We start from the raw sequence: 25,542 nt of genomic DNA, 5'->3' as shown, positions 1-25,542 counted from the left end.
GACAGTTTTGTGTAGTCGGATCTTTTAGGTAAAAAGACGAGATGGAAGTAGGGAAATATCTGCGCCCATGTCGATGAGAAAGTTTGTGCCAGAGTTCAAGTCGCGGACGTAGACTCGTCCATTTGAAGCATTAGTGTTGGACACAGAATGGAGCATAAGATGGCGCCTGTTGTTTACGTCGCAGGAGGTGGCGCCGCTGCCTACCTGTGGTTGAAGTTTGGGTAGGAGCACGGTGGTTTACAATTGCATGCTTGTTTCTCGAATTTTACATAGAAGAAACAGTATTTATGGGCGGACATCTGCTCCTGTGAGTGGTCAGACGGCAGCGGCCCAGAATCTTCCACGGAGTCAGATGTGCTGTTGTTGTGCGGGCGTGAAGGTGCTGGTAGTGCGGCAAGCTTGACAGACTTAGGTTTAGTGGGGCATCCACGTTGGGGCCCTGGTTGTGGTTGGAAACTGCGGCGAAAACTGAAGCACTTCAGGGCTAACTAAGCCAGAGTCGGAGACCGCTGGCGTCATGTTCAAAACCATTGCACCTGACAAGGTCCCTGGGTTCTCGAGGCTATAGGACTGTGGAAATTAACGTCGGGCACCAACTACAGCTGGCGTGCTTGAATTTAGTTGCTATTGCTGGTAAAAACCGGGCAGCAGCAGCTTGTTGTAAAGGCCATTGTGTAGTGGACAAAGGTCCACACGGAACTTGTAGTCACTTTGTACTTAGTTCGATGGATTATTCGAACTTTGGGGTCACCACTGAAGGAGATATTAAGATGGTAAGGTAATGACCACGGTTCTCTCTTCTTATGATCAATACTTTTATTACACGACAAATGTACAGGTCGAAGGCTAAGCCGGAACTGAGCTCCCGAAAGTATACAAAACAAAGATCCACTCGAAGACATAATACACATATGATGTTCTGGCCTATCAATCGGTGGATCGATGGCACAATTTTTTTCTCTCTTTTGTGTATCAGTTAAAAATAAATCAATACTATTGAGTACAATATTAGCTTTAACTTTAATTCCTGTTGCTTTAGCTTTGCCACTTGATAGCAAAGGATAATCAATATAGAAGTTATTCATTTATAGAGATAAAAACTTATAAGGATTAATGATTTTACAATCATCAACCATTTTTGTTTAGTTCAATACGCACACCTAATTTTCGTTTTCTATACATTATTCCTCTATCTGCAATACAGCTAAGGCCGGCCGCGGTGGCCGAGCGGTTCTAGGAGCTACAGTCTGGAAGGTTCAAATCCTGCATCGGGCATGGATGTGTGTGATGTCCTTAGGTTAGTTAGGGTTAAGTAGTTCTAAGTTCTAGGGGACTGATGACCTCATAAGTTAAGTCCCATAGTGCTCAGAGCCAATACAGCTATTTTTTCTTCAAATGTAGCATCACTTGCAAGCATTCTTTCTTTTGAAGCTAATTGAATTCTTTATCTGCTTGGTGATATCATGTTTTTTACAAACTTCATCTAATGGATTAATTCCTTTATCATCTCTAGATAACCTTCCTTCTAGATTTGTTCCACAACCACAGTAATTGTAACCATGAAGATGCATTTCAAATGGTAATTTATTAATCAAAGTGTTTAGTGCGTCTCCATATTTTTCACTTTTTCCCAATGTCTGTTTTAAATTATTCAAAAATCTTATCAAACACGGAATTCCTTTTGAATTATGGATTACGAAATCACTATATTTATTTGCTAACATCTGATTATTTTTATTACAAGCTATTTCTTCTCCATGAATTAATACTAATCTGTTGATTGTATCTCCAACATCTTTAATCCAAACATATTCAACTGGTTTTTCTGTATATTTCTTTATTAAAACTACGCCAACTTATTCATCTGAACTTGGGATCAGAATAAACTATGTTTTCTCTTCTTAAGTTTGGGAAATAGTCATCAACAATTTGTATTATCAAATCTTTTATTTTTTTTACTTTTACCTAATGTTATTTTACGTGGATTATTATCAGAGTATAATGCACCTTAATGGTATAGGATATCTGCTTAATTAGATAAATTAATATCCAATTTTTTTTACCAATTCTGTCTATAGTAAAGTTTTTTTAGTTAAAAGATTCATTAAGAAATGTGTAGCTTCATATTGTTTAAGGCCTATAATTATTTATCATAATTGAAATTAACTACTCAATTACCAACATATTTAAATTCACCAACAGGTCTTAATCCAAAAGTTGTATCTTCACAGTTGTTGATATAAATTAACGTTCATTCACTTATATTCATTTTTAACATCACTCTCCTTTACTTTCTAACTGCACCTTCAGTTTGAGCTATCTTTTTCTTTCTTCTTCATACTTATTCAGTGCAACTTGTGTTTCTAAATCACTTAATATATAGTCATATTTACCAACATCATCATCAGACCAACTGAGGAGTTGTCTAATTGGTGATAAATCTCCAAAATCTTCTGTATGATGAGAATAAGGTAATCATTTTTCAACTTCTCTTTTTCTTCAATGAGTTTTAATACATTATCTCCTGATACTTCGATTCCTTGTTCAATAGCATCGATGACTGGTTAATCTTCCTTTTTATATTTTCATAATCTGATCTTGGTTGTTTTTTCAACAGCTTTTTCCTATTTCGTTTAGCTTCTTTAACAACTTCTGGGTCATGAAAACCATGGATTATACATTTTTAACATTTGATGTTCACATTTAACATTTATATTGTAAAGAAATAATTCATGTCTGTATTTAACTACATTTGTTTCCTTGTCATATATATTGTATAAAATCCGAACTGATCATTCCAACATTTCCTACATATTTCATTAACTTAATTGGGTAACTCATCATTGAGTAAAAGAGTGTTCATTGCACAAGTATGTGTAATCAGAATAATTGCTGGAGCTCATCCAAGATCATCCTGCACACACTTATTTAAAGAGCTAGAGATCTTCACTGTAGCCTCAAAAAATATATATTCACTTATAAAATTTCTTATTAACAATCTGAACGAATTCAAAAGTAATAGCAGTGTACATGGCTACAACACTAGGAGAAATGATATTCACGAGTCAAGGTTAAAATCTAACTTTGGCTCAGAAGGGGGTAAATTATGCTGCCACAAAAGTCTTTGGTCACTTACCTAACAGCATCAAAAGTCTGACAGATAGCCATATAGCATTTAAAAGGAAATTAAAAGAATTTCTTAATGGCAACTCCTTCTACTCATTAGATGAATTTTTGGATATCGTAAGCGGGTAATTTTCCCAATGCCCACAAAAAAAAATAATTAAAAATATTGTCATGTAATATTTTGTGTAATGTAATATCTTGTATAGACACCTTTTATTAACCTGACACATTCCACATCATTACAAAGTGTCGTATTCATGAGCTATGGAACAAGTACTAATCTAATCTAATCTGATCATCAAATTTTAAATCACCTCCAACGAACTCTATCTATAAGATTTAAATTTGTCATATTTAAAAAATTAGAGTATCTCTGCCTGATTGTTTTGGTATTTTTGAATGTGCCTCACCTAATAAAGACAGTACATTCCTTTATGTCTATGCTAGTAAAATACTCTCTAACTACATCCTAATTTTCAAGAATGATATCATGAAATATTACTACTGTATTATCTAGACACTAATCTAATGGAATAAACTCATCATTATTTTCAATAAAAGTAGTTTTTTGTTATGCTTATCTTCCATTTTTTCATGTTTTTTTGTAAATTGTATTTTTGTTGATCTAATTCTTTTGAATAAACATACAAACGATTAATTTTATTCCAATTCAACCATCCTGGAGCTAGAATATAACTATCAATCATTAATGTCATTTCTGCACATCCATTTGGTCCTATGATTCCACATCAAATAGAATTTGGTAGAGGTTTTTTGATTTCTTTCCTGGAATTCTTATTTTCGGTTCCCAATCGGTCACTTATTGAAAAAAATTTTTATTAATATAAATCGTTCATCTTTTAAGTTGATTGATAAATCATCTGTTCTTAAAAAAGCTTACATTTTCCAATAAGAGAAACTTATAAACATGTTATGTTAGTTGGTTTTCATACAATTTTTTAATTTCAAATATTACATTGAAAAATACTAAACTATATATATTGCGATGGAGAAAACTGTAGGTCAGTATAGTTTCAAAAATCTACAAAGAATTATTCATTCAAGAATGCTAAATATTAACATTAAAACTGATGAAATTTTAAATAGAGTGGTGAGTACCCCTTCCCTACCAGGCTTGTCTGTCAGCCATCATATTCTTGTTTTGCTTATTACAATTCCCTGCCACCAGTTCACATTCTGGACAACCCCTTTTGTATTTTATAAACTAATTAAAGACTTGTGCAAAGTTTAGGATTGTAGGTATTAAATACTGTTGTCCTATATCTACTAATGTTGTAAAACTTAATAATTTATGTTTTGTAATGAAGTGTATGATAGGATTGCATAGTCAAACATAGCAGTAGCAATTTTTTACTGTTTATTCTTTTACCATGGGCAATAAACTTCTTGCCAGACTTATGCCTACACTCAAATGGTATATCTTGCTAATAGCAGTAAGTGACTGAAATTGTGTATCTTGTACTTTTATTAATGAGATAGTGTGTAGTGTCCTTACCTGAGATAGTTTGTACAGAATGAATACAGTGGTTTTCGTGTGATGGGTGTTAATAATTTGTCACGGATGTAAGTATCGTAATTATGTTCTGTTATGCATTTACCTTGTATTTAAGTTTTATATTTCCTTTACTTTACGTCTGTGGTAACAAATTTTTTGTCATAAGACTACCGCTTTTGGTTTATAATGACCAGCTTCAGATCTGTTATACTGACCCATAGTGGTGTCATCAGGTGCTATACATAAATTATCCAGTATATTAGGACATATTTTTATACAATAGATCTGAAGATGGTCATTACAGACTGAAACCAGTAATCTGATGACAAAAAATTTGTGGCCATAGGTCTAAAGTAAAGGAAATTTATTGGGTCACTGTTCAATTTGTGACTATGTCACAACCTGTGATTAAGTTTTTATGATTTGCCACAAATGCCTTCCCTTATGTAGTCTGTTGCTTCAAGTTCTTACTACAATTGTGATCTAGTGGGGTGACAAAGGTTGATGAGTTTTACTTTTGTGATCCAGGGATTTTGATAACTTATCAACAAATTGATGTGTAGTTTAAGTTGCAACTAAGAGATGTGTGGGAAGCTCATACACTAGATGTGTCAGATCTTTTCCTTGATATTTATTTTTTACAATGATGGTATCTGCCTGAAAAAAGCACCATACCATTCTCCATGAACATTTATAGTTACACCATACACTCATTTTCAACTGGAAAAACTTTGTGGCATGTCGAATCTTTAGTAAAGTATTGTTAAGCAGTTCTGTGAAACAGAATTCAGTTTGAGCAACAGGAATCACATGTAATTGTCTTCATTGGATGTTATAAAGATACATACATAGCAATGAATGACAGAATTACAGCCAGAAGTCAAACACTAAATTTTCTACCACTGTTGCCTAGCACTTTTAGAGAGTTGTATAGCAGGGTAACCACAAATGTAGCTGCTTTCCTCATTTGTTTCTGTTTTGGACACGTCATCCTTAAGAACACCTTTATACTGAGAACGTAGACTTTTATTATCATCCTTATTATTGGTATTGCATTCTTTAGCGATTTCTCATTGGCTTCCCTGTAACATTAAGTTGAATATGCATTGTAAGCATACAACTACTTTTTATCTCACCTTTAGAAATGCTTAATGAAACGATATTTATGAGCAGTACTGGTTTAGTGTTATCACTTTCAACATTTTGCTTCAAGCTTTACTTGCCCTTTTTTCCCATTGTTTGCTGTATGTTGACATGACATTCCTGTGCATATATTTAGTTTCATTTTATGAACATGTATGAAACTTTTGAAGAGTGGAGAGTCCATGTCAGAATATCAACAATATTATGAAAAGGATAGACTGCTACTGACTGTAAAGATAACACACTAATTTGTACACAGGCACATCCAAAGGATTGTTTCACATTGAACTTTTGGCCAAAGGCTCCTTCAGAAATGAAAAGACACACACATTCACACCCAGCAGGCACACCTCATGCACACATGTCCACTATCTCTAGCCACTGCAGCCAGAATGCAGCTCTCACACCGAACAAATGCAGCAATCTGTGGTGGGGAAAGGTGAAGGATAGCTGGATATGGGTGGGCAGAAAAGAGTGCTGTCTGGCAGAATATGTACGGACAAGGCTGCCAGGTGCTGTGTTGGGAGGAGGAGAAGAAGAGCAGAGAAGGTGAAAAGATCAATGGGTGAGTTGGCAGAGAGCTGTCAATTGAGTGTATTGGCAGAGAGTGGTGAACAGTGAGGGTGAGTGGACATGAATTGGGAGGAGGTGATAGGACAGAGGTAACAGGAACTGTTGGTTGGGGTGTGTAGGGACGGTAGCTGCATGTTTACCACAGGCTGGTCTACCATGCTCTTGGCCACAGTTTGGCAGTGGCCATTCATTGTGGTGGACAGCTGGCTAGTGGCCATACAAGTATAAAAATCTGAGCAGTGATTGGAGCAGAGCTGTTATGCAACACCACTGCTTTCACAGGTGGCCCAGCTTCTGATAGTGTAGGATAAGTCTGAGACAGAACTACAATGGGAAGTGGTAGGTGGGCAGATTGGGTACGTCTTGTGCCATAGGGACATGGAGCTGGACAGGTGTACCTAGTGATTGTAGCATACTGAAACAGTTGACCTTTGGGCCCTGCATTTTCCTGCAGCATTGACCATTGCTACCAGTTAGTTTAGCATGCAAGGAGCGACTGTCACTGAGTGCAACACTGGTCATGAAGTACATCAGTCGGTCATGGTGTGCTAAATACAACGAGATGTATTGAACAACTTGTCCACAGCCACAAGTAGTGGGATATTTATTTATTTATTTAGCAGCTTACATATACATCTATGGAGTAAGTCCAAGTACATATTTGCTCTGTCAGTTTTCCGATAAAATACATTACTTTTACTGATTCTAACTATAGTTTTGCTACGATAACCAATAAGTTTTAGCAACAACATTTCTGGAAATTAACATCATAGTTACATCACTGTTATCAGAAGAAAGAAAACTGGCGTTCAGAGTGTGGAATGTCAGATCGCTAAATCGGGCAGGCAGGACAGAAAATTTAAAAAGGGAAATGGATAAGTTAAAGATAGATATAGTGGGAATTAGTGAAGTTCAGTGGCAGGAGGAACAAGACTTCTGGTCAGGTGAATACAGGTTCATAAATACAAGATCAAACAGGGGTAATGGAGGAGTAAGTTTAATAATGAATAGGAAAATAGGAATGTGGGTAAGCTACTACAAACAGCATAGTGAACGCCAGTGAAGGGAGACAAAAATTTAATAGTCATGAGTGACTGGAAATCGATAGTAGGAAAAGGAAGAGAAGGAAACATAGTAGGTGAATATGGAATGGGAGTAAGGAATGAACGAGGAAGCCGCCTGGTAGAATTTTGCACAGAGCACAACTTAATCCTAGCTAACACTTGGTTTAAGAATCATGATAGAAGGTTGTATACATGGAAGAACCCTGGAGATACTAAAAGGTATCAGATAGATTATATAATGGTAAGACAGAGATTTAGGAACCAGGTTTTAAATTGTAAGACATTTCCAGGGGCAGATGTGCACTCTGACCACAATCTATTGGTTATGAACTGTAGATTAAAACTGAAGAAACTGCAAAAAGGTGGGAATTTAAGGAAATGGGACCTGGATAAACTGAAACAACCAGAGGTTGTACAGAGTTTCAGGGAGAGCATAAAGGAACAATTGACAAGAATGGGGGAAAGAAATACAGTAGAAGAAGAACGGGTAGCTTTGACAGATAAAATAATGAAGGCAGCAGAGGATCAAATAGGTAAAAAGATGAGGGCTAATACAAAACCTTGGGTAACAGAAGAGATATTGAATTTAATTGATGAAAGGAGAAAATACAAAAATGCAGTAAATGAAGCAGGCAAAAAGGAATACAAACATCTCAAAAATGAGATCGACAGGAAGTGCAAAATGGCTAAGCAGGGATGGCTAGAGGACAAATGTAAGGATGTAGAGGTGCATATCACTAGGTGTAAGATAGATACTGCCTACAGGAAAATTAAAGAGACCTTTGGAGAAAAGAGAGCCAATTGTATGAATATCAAGAGGTCAGATAGAAACCCAGTTCTAAGCAAAGAAGGGAAAGCAGAAAAGTGGAAGGAGTATATAGATGGTCTATACAAGGACGATGTTCTTGAGGACAATATTATGGAAATGGAAGAGGAGGTAGATGAAGATGAAATTGGAGATATGATACTGCTTGAAGAGTTTGACAGAGCACTGAAAGACTTAAGTCAAAACAAGGGCCCGGGAGTAGACAACATTCCAATAAAACTACTGACAGCCTTGGGAGAACCAGACCTGACAAAACTCTACCATCTAGTGAGCAAGAGGTATGAGACAGGCGAAATAACCTCACACTTTAAGAAGAATATAAAAATTCCAATCCCAAAGAAAGCAGGTGTTGACGGATGTGAAAATTACCAAGCTATCAGTTTAATAAGCCACGACTGAAAAATACTAACATAAATTCTTTATAAATGAATGGAAAAACTGGTAGAAGCCGACCTCAGGGAAGATCAGTTCGGATTCCGTCGAAATGTTGGAACACGTGAGGCAATGCTGACCCTATGACTTATCTTAGAAAATAGATTACGATCAGGCAAACCTAAATTTTTAACACTTGTAGACTTAGAGAAACCTTTTAACAATGTTGACTGGAACACTCTCTTTCAAATTCTGAAGGTGGCAGGGGTAAAAGACAGGGAGCGTACAATTTGTACAGAAACCAGCTGGCAGTTATAAGACTCGATGGGCATGAAAGAGAAGCAGTGGTTGGGAAGGAACTGAGACGGGTTTGTAGCCTATCCCCAATGTTATTCAATCTGTATATTGAGCAAGCAGTAAAGGAAACAAAAGAAAAATTTGGAGTAGGAATTAAAATCCATGGAGAAGAAATAAAAACTTTGAGGTTCGCCAATGACATTGTAATTCTGTCAGAGACAGTAAAGGACCTGGAAGAGCAGCTGAATGAAATGGACAGTGTCTTGAACGGAGGGTATAAGATGAACATAAATAAAAGCAAAACGAGGATAATGGAATGCAGTCGAATTAAATCAGGTGATGCTGAGGGAATTAGATTAGGAAATGAGACACTTACAGTAGTAAATGAGTTTTGCTATTTGGGGAGCAAAATAACTGATGATGGTCGATGTAGAGAGGATATAAAATGTTGACTGGCAATGGCAAGGAGAGTGTTTCTGAAGAGAAATTTGTTAACATCAAGTGTAGATTTAAGTGTCGGGAAGTCTTTTCTCAAAGTATTTGTATGGAGTATAGCCATGTATGGAAGTGAAAAGATGTACGATAAGTAGTTTGGACAAGAAGAGAATAGAAGCTTTCGAAATGTGGTGCTACTGAAGAATGCTGAAGATTAGATGGATAGATCACATAACTAATGATGAGGTATTGAACAGAATTGGGGAGAAATTTGTGGCACAACTTGACTAGAAGAAGGGATTGGTTTGTAGGCCATGTTGTGAGGCATCACGGAATCACCAATTTACTACTGGAGGGCAGTGTGGAGGGTAAAAATCGTAGGGGGAGACCAAGATATGAATACACTAAGCAGATCCAGGATGTAGGTTGCAGTAGGTACTGAGAGATGAAGAAGCTTGCACAGGGCAGAGTAGCAAGGAGAGCTGCATCAAACCAGTCTCTGGAGTGAAGACCACAACAACAACAATAAAGAAGTTATGAGTTCTTATTTGTGTGTGTTTACCTTAGTTAATGATGAGGTCGCATACTCTGAGGAGGGTAGGGGACGATGCGGGAGACCCGCACTGCCGTACTAGACAAGGTCCTAGTGGAGGTGCTTTGCCATTGCCTTCCTTCAACCGCAATGGGGATGAATGATGATAATGCAGATGACACAACAACACCCAGTCATCTTGAGGCAGGAAAAATCCCTGACCCTGCCGGGAACCAAACCCGGGACCTCACATGCGGGAAACGAGAACGCTACCGCAAGACCGCGAACTGTGGACTTACCTGAATTAGACACCACCAATAAGTGGTGACCCCAACGTGATTGGTGAGGCAACAAGAAAACCCTGTGACGTAATTATCAGCAAATTGTCCAACGCAGGATCTGCTGGAATTCGTCACAGATGATGTTTAATAAAAATAGTCAAAATGCCAACAGGAAGTGGCCTTGACGGGGGAAAGCCTATGAGTACTCCGGAAATCAAAAAGTAAGTGTAAAGCTTCCTTACTTATAGGTAGAAAAGCTCAATATTTGGTTTTGCCAAGCCGAAGCTCAGTTTACAATCGCTGCTATAGCAATGGAAGCAACCAAGTTCAATTACCTGCTGGCACAGCTTGAACCGTAATATGTTGAAAACGTCTGGGATCTGGTAACCACTGATGAAAATAATAAATATTCGCTGGCAAAAGAACGACTCCTAACAATTTTCAAGGAAAGTGAGGAGCGTAAAATAAAAAAAACTGTTGAGTGGGTTGGAACTGGGAGATATCAAACCTAGCCAGTTATTAACGAAAAATGCGAAACTATGCTGGGACCAACTTGTCGGAAAACGCTTTAAAAACATTGGGGCTTGATGAACTTCCTAGTAATAGTCTAAGTATATTAGTGATATCAGAAGAAACGACGGGCAAAATTGTGCAGGTGGCCGATCATTTAGTGGAGATGCAATATGCTGAAGAGACTCAAATTACCTCATCCCAATCAGTTTCTTCCACATCCTTATCAGTCCAAGATCTTCTTGTAAAAATTAAAGACTTAGAAAATGAAGTTAAGACGCTCCGAGAATCAAATAAATCCAGATCGCGCAGCAGCAGTAGAAACATCATTCAAATTTGACTCATGCTGTAAACCTGAAAAGTGTGTACTTCCTTGCCAATGGAAAAATAAGGAAACCAAGGACGGATAGAGTCAAAAGTGGCTGAGTGTTCTACCCTAGTTCCTACAGTAAGCCGCCAATATCGATTATTTGTTAAAGACAGAACTTGTGGATGATCTAATCTGGTAGATTTGTCCGTTATACCAGTGTCAAAAACTAAAAAACTTGAACTCTCTGACTTTAGCCTCTATGCCACAAATGGTTCTGAAATAAAAACTTAGGGGTTAACCATTTAAGTTTTAATGGCCATTTATAGTAGCAGATGTATCAAAAGGAATATTGGGAGCCAATTTTCTTCATCATTTGGTTTACTCGTAGATCTGAAAAATAAAAAGCTGATAGATAACATTACTAAGTTAAAAATTTCTGCAGAGGGAACCACTGTGAATGCTAATGATTCAGTAAGCTCACTCTATGCAAAATGTCAGTATTCAAAGCTGTTAGAGAAATTTCCTGAGCTAAAAAAGCCATCTATAGTACCAAAGGTGTTAAAGCATAAAGTACAGCATTATATCACTACTTATAGTCAGCCACTGGTGTATAGTAAAGCTCATCAGTTGGACCCACATAAATTGCAAATAGCTAAGAAAGAATTTCAGTTTCTGTTGAATAATGGTATCATACGTCCATCACAATCACAATGGGCCAGTCCACTGTACCTTGTCATGAAGTCAAATGGGCAGTGGCGAGTTTGTGATGGTTATCGTCGTCTTAATGACAGGACTCTCCCCGACCGGTATCCAGTCCCTTAAGTAGATGACATAAATTTTATGCTGCAGAATATGATGATATTCTCCAAGATTGACCTACTAAAAGTTTATTTTCAAATTATGTTAGCCGAATTTGATCTGTATGAATTTAATTACGAGGGCAGTTCAGTAAGTAATGCAACACATTTTTTTTCTCGGCCAATTTTGGTTGAAAAAACCGGAAATTTCTTGTGGAATATTTTCAAACATTCCCGCTTCATCTCGTATAGTTTCATTGACTTCCGACAGGTGGCAGCGCTGTACGGAGCTGTTAAAATGGCGTCTGTAACGGATGTGCGTTGCAAACAACGCGAAGTGATTGAGTTTCTTTTGGCGGAAAACCAGGGCATCTCAGATATTCATAGGCGCTTGCAGAATGTCTACGGTGATCTGGCAGTTGACAAAAGCACGGTGAGTCATTGGGCAAAGCGTGTGTCATCATCGCCGCAAGGTCAAGCAAGACTGTCTGATCTCCCACGTGCGGGGTGGCCGTGCACAGCTTTGACTCCTGCAATGGCGGAGCGTGCGAACACATTCGTTCGATATGATCGACGGATCACCATCAAACAACTCAGTGCTCAACTTGACATCTCTGTTGGTAGTGCTGTCACAATTGTTCACCAGTTGGGGTATTCAAAGGTTTGTTCCCGCTGGGTCCCTCGTTGTCTAACCGAACACCATAAAGAGCAAAGGAGAACCATCTGTGCGGAATTGCTTGCTCATCATGTGGCTGAGGGTGACAATTTCTTGTCAAAGATTGTTACAGGTGATGAAACATGGGTTCATCACTTCGAACCTGAAACAAAACGGCAATCAATGGAGTGGCGCCACACCCACTCCCCTACCAAGAAAAAGTTTAAAGCCATACCCTCAGCCGGTAAAGTCATGGTTACAGTCTTCTGGGACGCTGAAGGGGTTATTCTGTTCGATGTCCTTCCCCATGGTCAAACAATCAACTCTGAAGTGTATTGTGCTACTCTTCAGAAATTGAAGAAACGACTTCAGCGTGTTCGTAGGCACAAAAATCTGAACGAACTTCTCCTTCTTCATGACAACGCAAGACCTCACACAAGTCTTCGCACCCAAGAGGAGCTCACAAAACTTCAGTGGACTGTTCTTCCTCATGCACCCTACAGCCCCGATCTCGCACCGTCGGATTTCCATATGTTTGGCCCAATGAAGGACGCAATCCGTTGGAGGCACTACGCGGATGATGAAGAAGTTATTGATGCAGTACGACGTTGGCTCCGACATCGACCAGTGGAATGGTACCGTGCAGGCATACAGGCCCTCATTTCAAGGTGGCGTAAGGCCGTAACATTGAATGGAGATTATGTTGAAAAATAGTGTTGTGTAGCTAAAAGATTGGGGAATAACCTGGTGTATTTCAATGCTGAATAAAACAACCCCTGTTTCAGAAAAAAAAAGTGTTGCATTACTTATTGAACTGCCCTCGTATATGCCCTTCGGACTTCAAAGTGCACCTAGCACATTTTGAAGGTTTATACATGAAGTTGTGAGAGAGATGGATTTCTGCTTTCCTTATCTGGGTGATATTTTAATAGCATCAGAATCTCCAGAACAACATATTGAGCATATAAATTTACTCTTTAAACAATTGAATCAGTGTGGTCTGGTAATAAATGTTGGAAAATCCATATTTGGAGTGCAAGAATTGACATTCTTAGGACAATTGATCACACCTGCAGGAACAAAGCTGGCTCCAGAAAAAGTGTCTGCACTGATGAACTACAAGCAACCTGAAACTGTTTGCGAACTTCAAAAATTTTTAGGAATCATCCATTTTTATCGTAGGCAGTTAGAACTTGCTGCAGAAAATCAAGCCTTGTTGAATGATTACCTAAAAGGAACAACTAAAAATGACCGAAGACATATTGACTGGACAGAAGAAGCAATTGCCCAGTTCCAAAAATGTGAAGAAGATCTCACAAATGCAACGCCTTTAACATTTCTGGGTTTGCACAGCCAACTCGCATTATTTATGGATGCATCGGATTTTAAAGCCGGTGCTGTGTTCCAACAGTGGCAAGATGAACAATGGAAACCTATTGGATTCTTTTCAAATAAAGTTCACACTGGCACAGAAGAAGTATTCCACATATGACAGAGAACTACTAGTATATATATGGCTGTCAAGTATTTCAAATATCTGTTAGAAGGTAGAGACTTTGTTATTTATACTGATCATGCCCCTCTAACATATGCATTCAAGCATAAGAATGAGAAAGCAATGCCTATCCAATTTCATTATCTCCATTATATTTCACAGTTTACAACAGATTTGCAACATATTTCTGGTAAAGCAAATCTTGTGGCTGATAGCTTTTCAAGGCTTGAAGAATAGGCTCCAATTAACTATGAAGAGATAGCCCAAGCACAAGAAAATGATGAAGAGCTTCATCAACTGCAATCTGGCAACAATACTTCGTTTTAATTAAAATACTATTTGACTCAGACAGGAAAGCAATTGTGGTGTGATGTCTCGACACAAAGTATTCGACCTTATATTCCTGAACAATTCCGTTATGCTATTTTTCAACATTATTATAATTTGGCTCATCCAGGTATAGAGACAACTGTAAAAATGATTACATCAAGATGTGTCTGGATGAATATGAAAAAGGACATTGCAAATTTGTCACAAGCATGTAATGCTTGTCAAAAAAACAAGGTATCATGACATGTGCATTCACCAATAGGACACTTTCCCAACACTGATGAACATTTTAAACTAATTCATCCGGATTTGATAGGGCCAATGCCTCCTTCTGATGAATATACGTATTGCTTAACATGCATCGATAGAGTTATGAATTGGACAGAGGTAACACCACTTTGAGATATACAAGCAGAAGCTGTAGCTCAAGCTTTCTTCAATTGTTGGATTACTAGATTTGGCACACCTTAACAAACAGTAACCAACTGCAGAAGACAATTTAATTCTGAGATATTTCAATCACTATCAAAAATATGTGGTTGTAATCAAACTCAAACTACTGCATATCATCCCCAATCCAATGGAAAAACAGAAAGATTTCATTGCACACTTAAAAGCAGCAATCCATTCACATTCAACTACGAAATGGACTCAAAAAATACCTGTAATCCTTCTTGGTCTTCGTTGATCAATCAGAGAAAACACAAATGCTATGATGGCAGAAATGGTTTGTGGTTCACCCATCAGGATACCTGGTGATTTTTTTCAAGAAGACAGAACAAAAAGGGATTCAGACTTACCCCAATTTGTTTCACAACTAAAACCATATATGAACCGACTGAAACCTGTGCAAATAGCTCACAAAGTAAAATAGACACCATTTGTATACAAGGACCTCAGCACGTCAACATACATATTTGTAAGGGTAGAGTTAAAAAGTCGTTAGTACCTCCATATGAAGGCCCATACAAAGTCGTGGAAAGAACACCAAAATTTTTTGGACTCAAAATGAAAGACCAAGTAAAAAACATTTCCATTGACCAATTGAAACCCGCATATTTACTAAGCAAAGATGTTAAATTGCCAGACGATACTCCAGTTTCACCACCACCCCAGAGGTTCGTTTGGGAGACAATCTGAGCAGCTGTCTTAGGTTGTTTGCAGATGATGCTGTCGTTTATTGGCTAATAAAGTCATCAGAAGATCAAAACAAATTGCAAAACGATTTAGGAAAGTTATCTGAATGGTGCGAAAATTGGCAGTTGACTCTAAATAATGAAAAGTGTGAGGTCATCCACATGAGTGCTAAAAGGAATTCAGTAAACTTTGGTTACATGATAAATGAGTCTAATCTAAAAGGTGTAAATTCAACTAAACACCTAGGTATTACAATTACGAACAACTTAAACTGGAAGGAAAACATAGAAAATGTTGTGGCGAAGGCTAACCAAAGACTGCGTTTTATTGGCAGGACACTTGGAAAATGTAACAGATCTACTAAGGAGACTGCCTACATACACTACACTCTTTTAGAATACTGCTGCATGGTGTGGGATCCTTACCAGGTAGGACTGACAGAGTACATCGAAAAAGTTCAATGATGGGCAGCATGTTTTGTATTATCGCAAAATATGGGAAAGAGTGTCACAGTAATGATACAGGCTTTGGGCTGGACACCACTAAAAGAAAGGCATTTTTAGTTGCGACTGGATCTTCTCACCAAATTCCAATCACCAACTTTTTCCACTGAATGCGACAATATTTTGTTGACACTGACTTACATAGGGAGAAACAATCACCACAATTAAATAAGGGAAATCAGAGCTCGTACAGAAAGATATAGATGTTCATTTTTTCCGCGTGCTATATGATACTGGTATAATAGAGAATTGTGAAGGTGGTTTGATGAACACTCTGCCAGGCACTTAAATGTGATTTACAGAGTATCTATGTAGATGTAGATGTAGAGCAGTTACCAAAAATGCCAAAAAAACAGACCCTACTGTGCATGCGCAGCTATGATGATGCAGGCAGTATGTGCTTGGTATTCACCCTGCTCATATGCTTTTCGTCCAATTTATGTTTGGAATTTCGTACGTGGTGAGGCATCACGCGGCCATGTGCAGCCTTGTGGAATGTTGTTGAGAAGACATAAGAGTTGCACCTGGAGCCATTGTTTTATCATAGCCTACCCAGCTAAGTAATACAAATAAGGAATCAGTTCTCAGCATAATATTCATTTCAAAACTAGACTCTACAGCTCAAAGTACCCTAACATTTTGCTATGTGGTGACTTAAACACAGATATTTTTTTATTCGTATCAGCAGTATTGCTATGTTGCATTTCCAATCAGGTTTACATCTACACAGCACTGCAAAAAGCTATTAAGAAGGAATACAAGTTTCTTGCAAAAATAAAAGAAACAGTTACTTGTGTAGCTTACATCAGAATGAAGGACAATAAATTATTTCATGACTATTTCCAAACGTTTAATAAAATTAAAGGAGTTCTGTGAGGCAAAGAAACTCTACAGCTGATAGTTTATATTCTATTCCAGGAATAAATATAAAGCCATATGGGGAGTTAAAATGATGCAACACGGTATGCTGCCAGTCTACAATTTAGCACAGAATGGCGTCCCATAAATTTAATATGTAAACAACGGAAATTAAGAAATAACATCAAGCCTAGAGGAAGTACTAGACAAGTGTCTTGTGATTATAAAACATTGTGTTGTATGTGGTTTTTGGGATCCCAATTTTCTTGGGGCACCAGTACTGTATTATCTCGTGTTTGGTTCTCTATTGTGATATAATGCCATCCTGCCAGAAAATGAAAATGTGCACTTGAAACTGAACGAAGTTGAAACTAGCCAATAGTCTGGAGTGAAACACTTCATTTCAAATAAATTGACTTCCTAACAAACAGACAACAAAAACTTCACTGGGGTGATTAATGGTTGATTTCTAAAAACATGGAAATAATACAAAATCAGAAAATTGAAACTACCTACTTATTTTAGTCTTCCATGATAATGAGAATGGACATTCATGCTCATAAATTAAGGATAATGCTGATGCATGGTAAAACAACGCTCTGGTTGGCAGTTTGCGGTTTTAAATCACCTCAGGGTATGACCGTGCGGTGCATTTGACATGCAGTCATCACACGGTGTCGCTGGCAGCAGTCCACATATGCAGAGTTGTGTTGGTGCATGTCAGAGTATGGTGCAGCGAGTAAGTGTGCAGACGTTTTCAGAGGAGACTGTAAGTTGAAAATGGCCCAAAGAACACATATTGATGATATGAGGGGTAGAATACTAGGGCGACTGGAGGCTGGTCAGACACAGTAGGTCGTAGCACGGGTCCTCCTTGTGCCACGAAGTGTGATCTCAAGATTATGGCAATGATTCCAGCAGACAGGAAACGTGTCCAGGCACTAGAGTACAGGATGTCCACAGTGTACAACACCACAAGAAAAGCGATATGTCACCATCAGTGCCCGCAGACGGCCACAGAGTACTGCAGGTAGCCTTGATTGGGACATTACCGCAGCCACTGTAACAGTTGTCTCCAGACACACAGTCTACAGACGACTGAACAGACATGGTTTATTCACCTGGAGACCTGCAAGGTGCATTCCACTGATCCCTGGTCACAGGAGAGCCCATAAAGCCTGGTGTCAAAAATGCAGTACATGGTCAATGGAACAGTGGTCCCAGGTTATTTTCATGGACGAGTCCAGGTATAGTCTGAACAGTGATTCTCACCCGGTTTTTATCTGGCGTGAACCAGGAACTAGATACCAACCCCTTAATGTCCTTGAAAGAGACATGTATGGAGGTCGTGGTTTGATGGTGTGGGGTGGGATTATGATTGATGCCCCACACTCCTGCATGTCTTCGATAGAGGAACTGTAACAGGTCAGACATATCGGGACGTCATTTTGCAACAGTATGTCCGCCTTTTCAGGAGTGCAGTAGGTTCCACCTTCCTCCTGATGGATGATAATGCATGGTCCCACCGAGCTACCATCGTTGAGGAGTACCTTGAAACAGAAGATATCAGGTGAATGGAGTGGCCTGCCTGTTCTCCAGACCTAAAACCCATCAAGCATGTCTGGGATGCTCTCAGTCAATGTATCGCTGCACGTCTTCAAACCCCTACAACACTTCAGGAGCTCTGACAGGCACTGGTGCAAGAATGGGAGGCTATACTCCAGCAGCTGCTCGACCACCTGACCCAGAGTATGCCAACCTGTTGTGTGGCCTGTGCATGTGTGCATGGTGCTCATATCCCATATTGATGTCGGTGTAGATGCGCAGAAAACAGTAGCGTTCTGTAGCACGTGTTTCGGGACGGTTTCCTCAACTTATCACCAATACCATAGACTTACAGATCTGTGCCTATGCTTTTAGTGCCAGTTTTGTGTAGTGCCACACTATGTAGCACCACATTCTGCAATTATCCTTAATTTATGAGCATAAGTGTATATTACTTTACTTGATGACTCTTGGCTACACAAATCTCTTAACATGGGAGTTGTAAACGAAGAGAGATCAGTAATATCGCAAAATATATACACGGGTCATGTGGAGAAAGACCCCCTCCCCCCACTATAATTCAGATTGCTCTGCGCATGTGCGAATCTGGCAGCCTGGGCGCGCCAGAAAAATTTTTCCGTGTAGCATCTGGCTACTTGCTACTACTGCTCATGTGGCAAACTGCCTCACTTAAAGTAGCAAGAAGTGGGAGAAGGCACTGCTCATACACCAATCCAGCTCTGTGCATCTACATCTACATTTATACTCTGCAAGCCACCCAACGGTGTGTGGCGGAGGGCACTTTACGTGCCACTGTCATTACCTCCCTTTCCTGTTCCAGTCGCGTATGGTTCGCGGGAAGAACGACTGTCTGAAAGCCTCTGTGCGCGCTCTAATCTCTCTAATTTTACATTCGTGATCTCCTCGGGAGGTATAACTAGGGGGAAGCAATGTATTCGATACCTCATCCAGAAACGCACCCTCTCGAAACCTGGCGAGCAAGCTACACCGCGATGCAGAGCGCCTCTCTTGCAGAGTCTGCCACTTGAGTTTGTTAAACATCTCCGCAATGCTATCACGGTTACCAAATAACCCTGTGACGAAACGCGCTGCTCTTCTTTGGATCTTCTCTATCTCCTCCGTCAACCCGATCTGGTATGGATCCCACACTGATGAGCAATACTCAAGTATAGGTCGAACGAGTGTTTTGTAAGCCACCTCCTTTGTTGATGGACTACATTTTCTAAGGACTCTCCCAATGAATCTCAACCTGGTACCCGCCTTACCAACAATTAATTTTATATGATCATTCCACTTCAAATTGTTCCGCACGCATACTCCCAGATATTTTACAGAAGTAACTGCTACCAGTGTTTGTTCCACTATCATATAATCATACAATGAAGGATCCTTCTTTCTATGTATTCTCAATACATTACATTTGTCTATGTTAAGGGTCAGTTGCCACTCCCTGCACCAAGTGCCTATCCGCTGCAGATCTTCCTGCATTTCGCTACAATTTTCTAATGCTGCAACTTCTCTGTATACTACAGCATCATCCGCGAAAAGCCGTATGGAACTTCCGACACTATCTACTAGGTCATTTATATATATTGTGAAAAGCAATGGTCCCATAACACTCCCCTGTGGCACGCCATGCATGCGCATGAGACCGCTGGCAACTACTCCGATGAACCTCAGGACAAGCAACTTGAAGATAAAAACCATGAACATCAAGATCGGGTCATGTAATTCAATTTCCCGCAAGACTAGTGGAAGTGGTACACTGAATTGTGAGCGTCTTACTGAGAAGGGGGTGATGTGGGAGCAGGCTGCTCTGCCATATGATATTTTGTTATGTGGTAGTGAGTGTTTTGACATTGATAAGGTTGGCTTCAGAGATTTATGTTCTGTGATATCACAAGAGACAAAATAAGATTGTCTTGTTTTAGAAGTTGTAAATGTATTGTTGCCTAAGTAACATACCGATTTATGTCTTATAAAATTATATAATAAAGAAGTTATGAGTTCTTATTTGTGTGTGTTTACCTTAGTTAGACACCACCAATAGAACCATGCAAGAATCCCTAGTGTTTACAGCAACCCTGAGAATACAAGACATTCTTCAGGGCAGAAAATGAAGTCACATGTGACAAGTATCACATAATTTGTCTACTAGTTCACAGTTTTTTTTTCCCCCGTTTTCCCAAAAGAACATTCATGTGAAAAACAGAGAGTAATTAGAAACACTTTTATAACTATAATACATGTGTTATTCAAAATGTACTCCAGATTTAACTGAATTAAAAATATTGAAGAACATACACATGCAAGAACATACACATGCAAGATTTAGTCATAAGCAAAAGTTTGAGAAAATCTTACTTACAACAAGATGGCCTCCTTTTTTGTGTGCCTTTTGAATTTGAAACTGTTCTTACTTTGTGATTATCTCTCTGGCGGAAGACAAGAATGTCATGTACTTCCATACATTTCACTAAAGAAAAATTTAAAAATTATATTGCTCTTAGAGATTCAAAATTTTGATTACAGTTTCAGTTTATGATTTTTTAACAATCAAGAATTAGAGGAAGACTCTATTTGCTTAAAATACATAGTTTTCCTATAGACAGGGCCGCCTGCACGTGTGAAACGTGCGGCCGCACAGGACGGCACTTTCCGAGGGGTGGCAGAAGACGAAATCTAATTTGGAAATTCGAATGCAGTGTTTGATACTGCGATTACATGTTAAGCCTGAAGCAATTTTGCTAAGCCCTTCGATGGCAGTTTTCGAGTGTTTTAGTCTTCCTGCATTATGGAAAAAAAATGGTTAAACATTACTACAGTGAAACATATCCAACACCTACAGTGGCTAGAAGTATTCTGAATGGGTAAATACGCTGTGAGTAATTACAAGGGATAAAGACATTGCTAATAAGCCTGGCATAAGTTGGGTTTCGACGTATTTTTGAAAATTTTTGCTATCCGCTTCTTCGTGATAGTCAGACGTTTTGGTCTTTTAGCCATGAAACACCTGTCTCCGCCTGCATGAACAACAATTAAACTCTGACCGGCACTTGTGTTTGACAATATTACTCGCACACTATCACTTTGCCAACATTCTGGTCGCTTTGATTATGATGAAAACCTGAGAAAGTATGGTTTTTAAGCAACAATGTCCTCCCGTCCGCACAAAATAAAATGTTAATTTTGACACCTTCTAAAACGAAAATCCATAGATGGATCATTGCTTCTAAGGGTTTCCTTGCTAGCTTTGAAGCTCATTTCTGTTTGACAAAAGTTGTGCAGTTTTCGTAAAGTTCGTATTTCTTCCTGTTGTTCATAATTCCATAGAAATTGCTGCCCGATAATACATTTATCCATATCATCAGTCACGTACTTATTGTGAGCTTCTTGCTTCTTCTTGGGTGCTAGTTTAACCCGGAGCCTCACTGCACCTCATCACGTGACCTAGTTGCTGGCACTGCCACATCATCACTTTGCCTTTCCAGGCAATAGGTATTGTTGCATGCGTTCTCTACAACGAAAACTACAGAACACACTTCGGTAGTTGGCCGAGGGAGTCAAGATTGGTCAGGAGTACTTTCACTGTGCTTCGTAAGAAAAATTGCGTTTGATTGCTGACATTTCCTACAGATTTGTTTAACGCTGTGGTGCATGAATTTCACTACAGTGGACAACTTATAATGGTCAATTCTCTGGCAGTTTCTACCAGTCATGAGGCTGCAAAGTCATGCAGGACAACACCAGTAGGGAGTGCCGACTGCAGTGAACTGTGTGCATTTGCAGCCTCAGGACTGATTGAAAATGCCAAAGAAGCGACTATTAACAGCTGTCCACTGTAGTGGACGCTATGCGCCCCAGGGTAGAAAAAAATTCCACAAACATTTTGTTAAAAAAAAAAATAAAAAATAAATAAATAAAAAAAAGGGGGGCGAGGGACAATGTAGCAGCTTGCATGGGGCGGCACTTGGGCTTGTGCCAGCCCTGCCTATAGATCTTCGCCATGCATGGTAGTTGTGCAGTCTGAGGCGCCTTGTCACGGTCCACGAGGCTCCCCTTGTCGGAGGTTCGAGTCGTCCCTCGGTCATGAGTGTGTGTGTCATCCTTAGCATAAGTTAGTTTAAGTAGTGTGTAAGCTTAGGGATCGATGACCTCAGAAGTTTGGTCCCATAAGTTCTTACCACAAATTTCCAATTTAGATCTTCATAATTTATTCACATAAAATCTGGTACTTCAGTACCAAATATTTTCACTTTTATAAGAACGTCATTACAAAATGACCTTTTGTATTGTAACACTGTCTGAAGAGCTTTGACAGCTGGCAGCATGGTTGCCAGTATTCGATACGGACGGGCAGCAAGCCAGTAGCGGGGCGAGCGGGGTGACAGACCTTCCTGTCCAACCCTTCGGCCTGTGGCAACACTCGGCTCCTTCAGAACCTAACAATGCCACACCGTTCATTGCAGCATTCCTGTAGGGGTAGCATTCTGCTGACCAATGTGTTCCTTGATGGAATAGTTTTTCACATGCGCTACCAGTGTTTGTCACCTTACACAAACACACACACATAAATATTTTATTTAATAATATTGCAGCCATTTGACTGCAACAATATTTTGTTTTACAGTTCAGATTTCACTGTATTTCATACCAGACATATCTTTTGACGTATAAATAAGTTACTGTACTTGAAAATGGCCTATGGCCAAACTCTGGGTTGTATAACAATAAAATAAAAATTATTACCATCAAATGGGGGTAACATCATTAGAAAAAAGTTACCATGACTATGGTTCCAGCCAAAATAAAAATTACACACAATCAGATTTTCAACATTAACAAGGTAAAGCAAAGTGCACAAATATTACATGTAAAATATTGCATAAGGACGTTACCTCTATTTTTCTGTGGGAGAATGGGAACACCCAGATCATTGTCACCTGACTGGTCATTTCTTGTCACGACCACAATGTCTTCGGTATCTTTGCTGTTGCTGTCCTCATCTTCTGATACAGAAATTACAATATTATGAACGAATTGCTCTCTTACACCTTCTTATGTTTGACCTTGTAATCTCTTTCCACAAATGGTTTACAACATTCTTCCAATTTTCTGGCATTATTCATGTGACAGACTCATTTACCAGCCTCTCTGTGTCTCGCAACATAAAGGTTTTGTTTCGCTCTCTATATCTGTCGGAATAATATTCCACATGGTGGGTGGTGGTGCTGGTGGTGGCAACAGCAGCCGATGCTGCATTAGCCCCACTTCTGCTCCGATCACGTTCCTCGCTTACCTGGCTGTGCGAAGCACTGTCAGGGATCGGCAGCGGTTTTGCAACACCGATGCGCACCACGCCTTTTGGTGCTCCCTTCAGTGCCTGCACTGCACGATCCAACAATGTGTTCTCCAGACCAGTATCATTCACAAAAAGCAGACGGTCACCTGGGATCAGCCTCCCATCCAGTTGTGCAACGCCACCAGGCACCAGGCTCCGAATCACAATCACTGTCTCGTTGGGGTTCATTGGATCCTGGTAGTCAAGGATGGAGAATCCCAGACCACGATCGCCTTTCACTAGTTCTATGATATGTGGCTCTGAACTCCACATTGCAAGGCCTGTTAATGGCTCCAGGGACCGTGATTTCATTTTGGAGAAACTTGCATCAGTAGCAGTCGCTGTAGTAGTTGTTGATGCTAGAGAACCATCTGATTTAGCCTTCACAAGCCTATCAGTAGCTAGAATAAGGTTCTGGAGGCTGCCTCCCAGAATGTTCCTGGCTGCAAATGCCGCTCTGTCCTGAGAAGTATCTATCAGACGGTAAGGTGTTGTTTCGCCTGGTCTTCGAGCACAAACCATACGCATGTTCATGGGAAGATCTTTCAATATGGTAACAACTTCAATATGATTCATCCCAAGCAGATGGTGACCATTAACCTCCAAAAGCTCGTCTCCTGAACGAAGTCGACCAATTGTTCCAACAGGGCCTTAAGGCAGGATGGAATGTATGTAGTGGTGTGGCCTGACCTCCTGCCCATCTTCAACATCCACTGTACCTTCCAAGCTGATCCCAAGGCCACCACCTTCATTAAACTTGCAGAGCTGTGCAACTACAATTTCAACATCAGGACCCATTATCTTGGACCACTTGGCCTGAATAGCTGCCTCCACAGTTGGTTTCAATTCACCTATATAATTACTGTCAATCAGGAGCTCAACATCATCTATATCAACAGCAGTATTTAATGCCTCTATTGGCTCCAGCACACAGGAATCTACTGTTGTATGAGACTCAGCTTCAACTTCAATTTCTGGTTCTTCTCCATCCGTGCTTACTGGGTACTGTGGCAGTGATATGGCAGAAGGAGAGGATGGCGTTTGTGGTTTCAGTTCACTATTTGCAATTGCTTGTTGCAACTGCTCAAATTTAGGACCCCTCAGGTACCTTTCAAGACAAGAGTCTTACTGTCTGCCCTGTGTTACGAAGCATTTCAACTGCTTGGTCATTGTTGTAGCCCTGCAGTGATTTCCCATCAACCTCAACAATTCTGTCATTTCTTCTTGCAGAGATCTGCTGCACTGCCTTCACTAATACTCTTCACAAATATTCCAGATAGTTCCTCTTTCTCGCATACATATCCTGCTATTATTTGAGCCCAGATGAGTTCAATTGCATTGTAATGGCAGTGGTACAGTGAAAGATGTATTAACTTTTTGGCCATTGTTCTCTGCTAAAGTATCAATCACATAATGCGTTTTCTGTGGCTTGTATCATTTCAGTAATTCCAGAAGTTCTGCTTTTGGCATATTCTGTTCAAAGCCAATTTTACTATCTTTCAACCAGTTGACTATTTTGTCTCTCCTTGCAGCAGCCGTTTGTGCTTTATTTAATTTTACAGAATGATACTGCACATTGTCCATTACAAAAACACTACCAGAACTGACCTTTAGTAGCAAACGAGTAACGAACCAGTCTTTGAATGTATCTGCATTTATCTCTTCATGGTAGTCAGCTTTTCTTGACTAAAACATCATCATAGCACCAAAGACAAAACTGTTCATAGAGCCAGCATGAACTACAATTAGTCACCCTCCCTTACCAGTTGTCACACTCAAGTTCCATGGTGCATGTCGTCCATCCATGCGACAGAACGTGCATGACACATGTTGACCCTTGTTTTGTCAATCCATACTACATTTTCTGGATTCACT

At 39.5% G+C, this 25,542-nt stretch overlaps 1 pseudogene; it reads right to left on the bottom strand.

Moving 5' to 3' along the window:
- Positions 1-23,451: 23,451 nt before the first annotated feature.
- Positions 23,452-25,542, bottom strand: part of LOC126095690 (patj homolog) — a 69,785-nt pseudogene continuing 67,694 nt past the window's right edge.

The sequence above is a fragment of the Schistocerca cancellata genome, chromosome 8 (genome assembly GCF_023864275.1).
Source record: "Schistocerca cancellata isolate TAMUIC-IGC-003103 chromosome 8, iqSchCanc2.1, whole genome shotgun sequence".
NCBI classification, from domain to species: domain Eukaryota; kingdom Metazoa; phylum Arthropoda; class Insecta; order Orthoptera; family Acrididae; genus Schistocerca; species Schistocerca cancellata.
The sequence above is the reverse complement of the archived record's forward strand: the minus strand, read 5'-3'. Positions and strand labels throughout refer to the sequence as shown.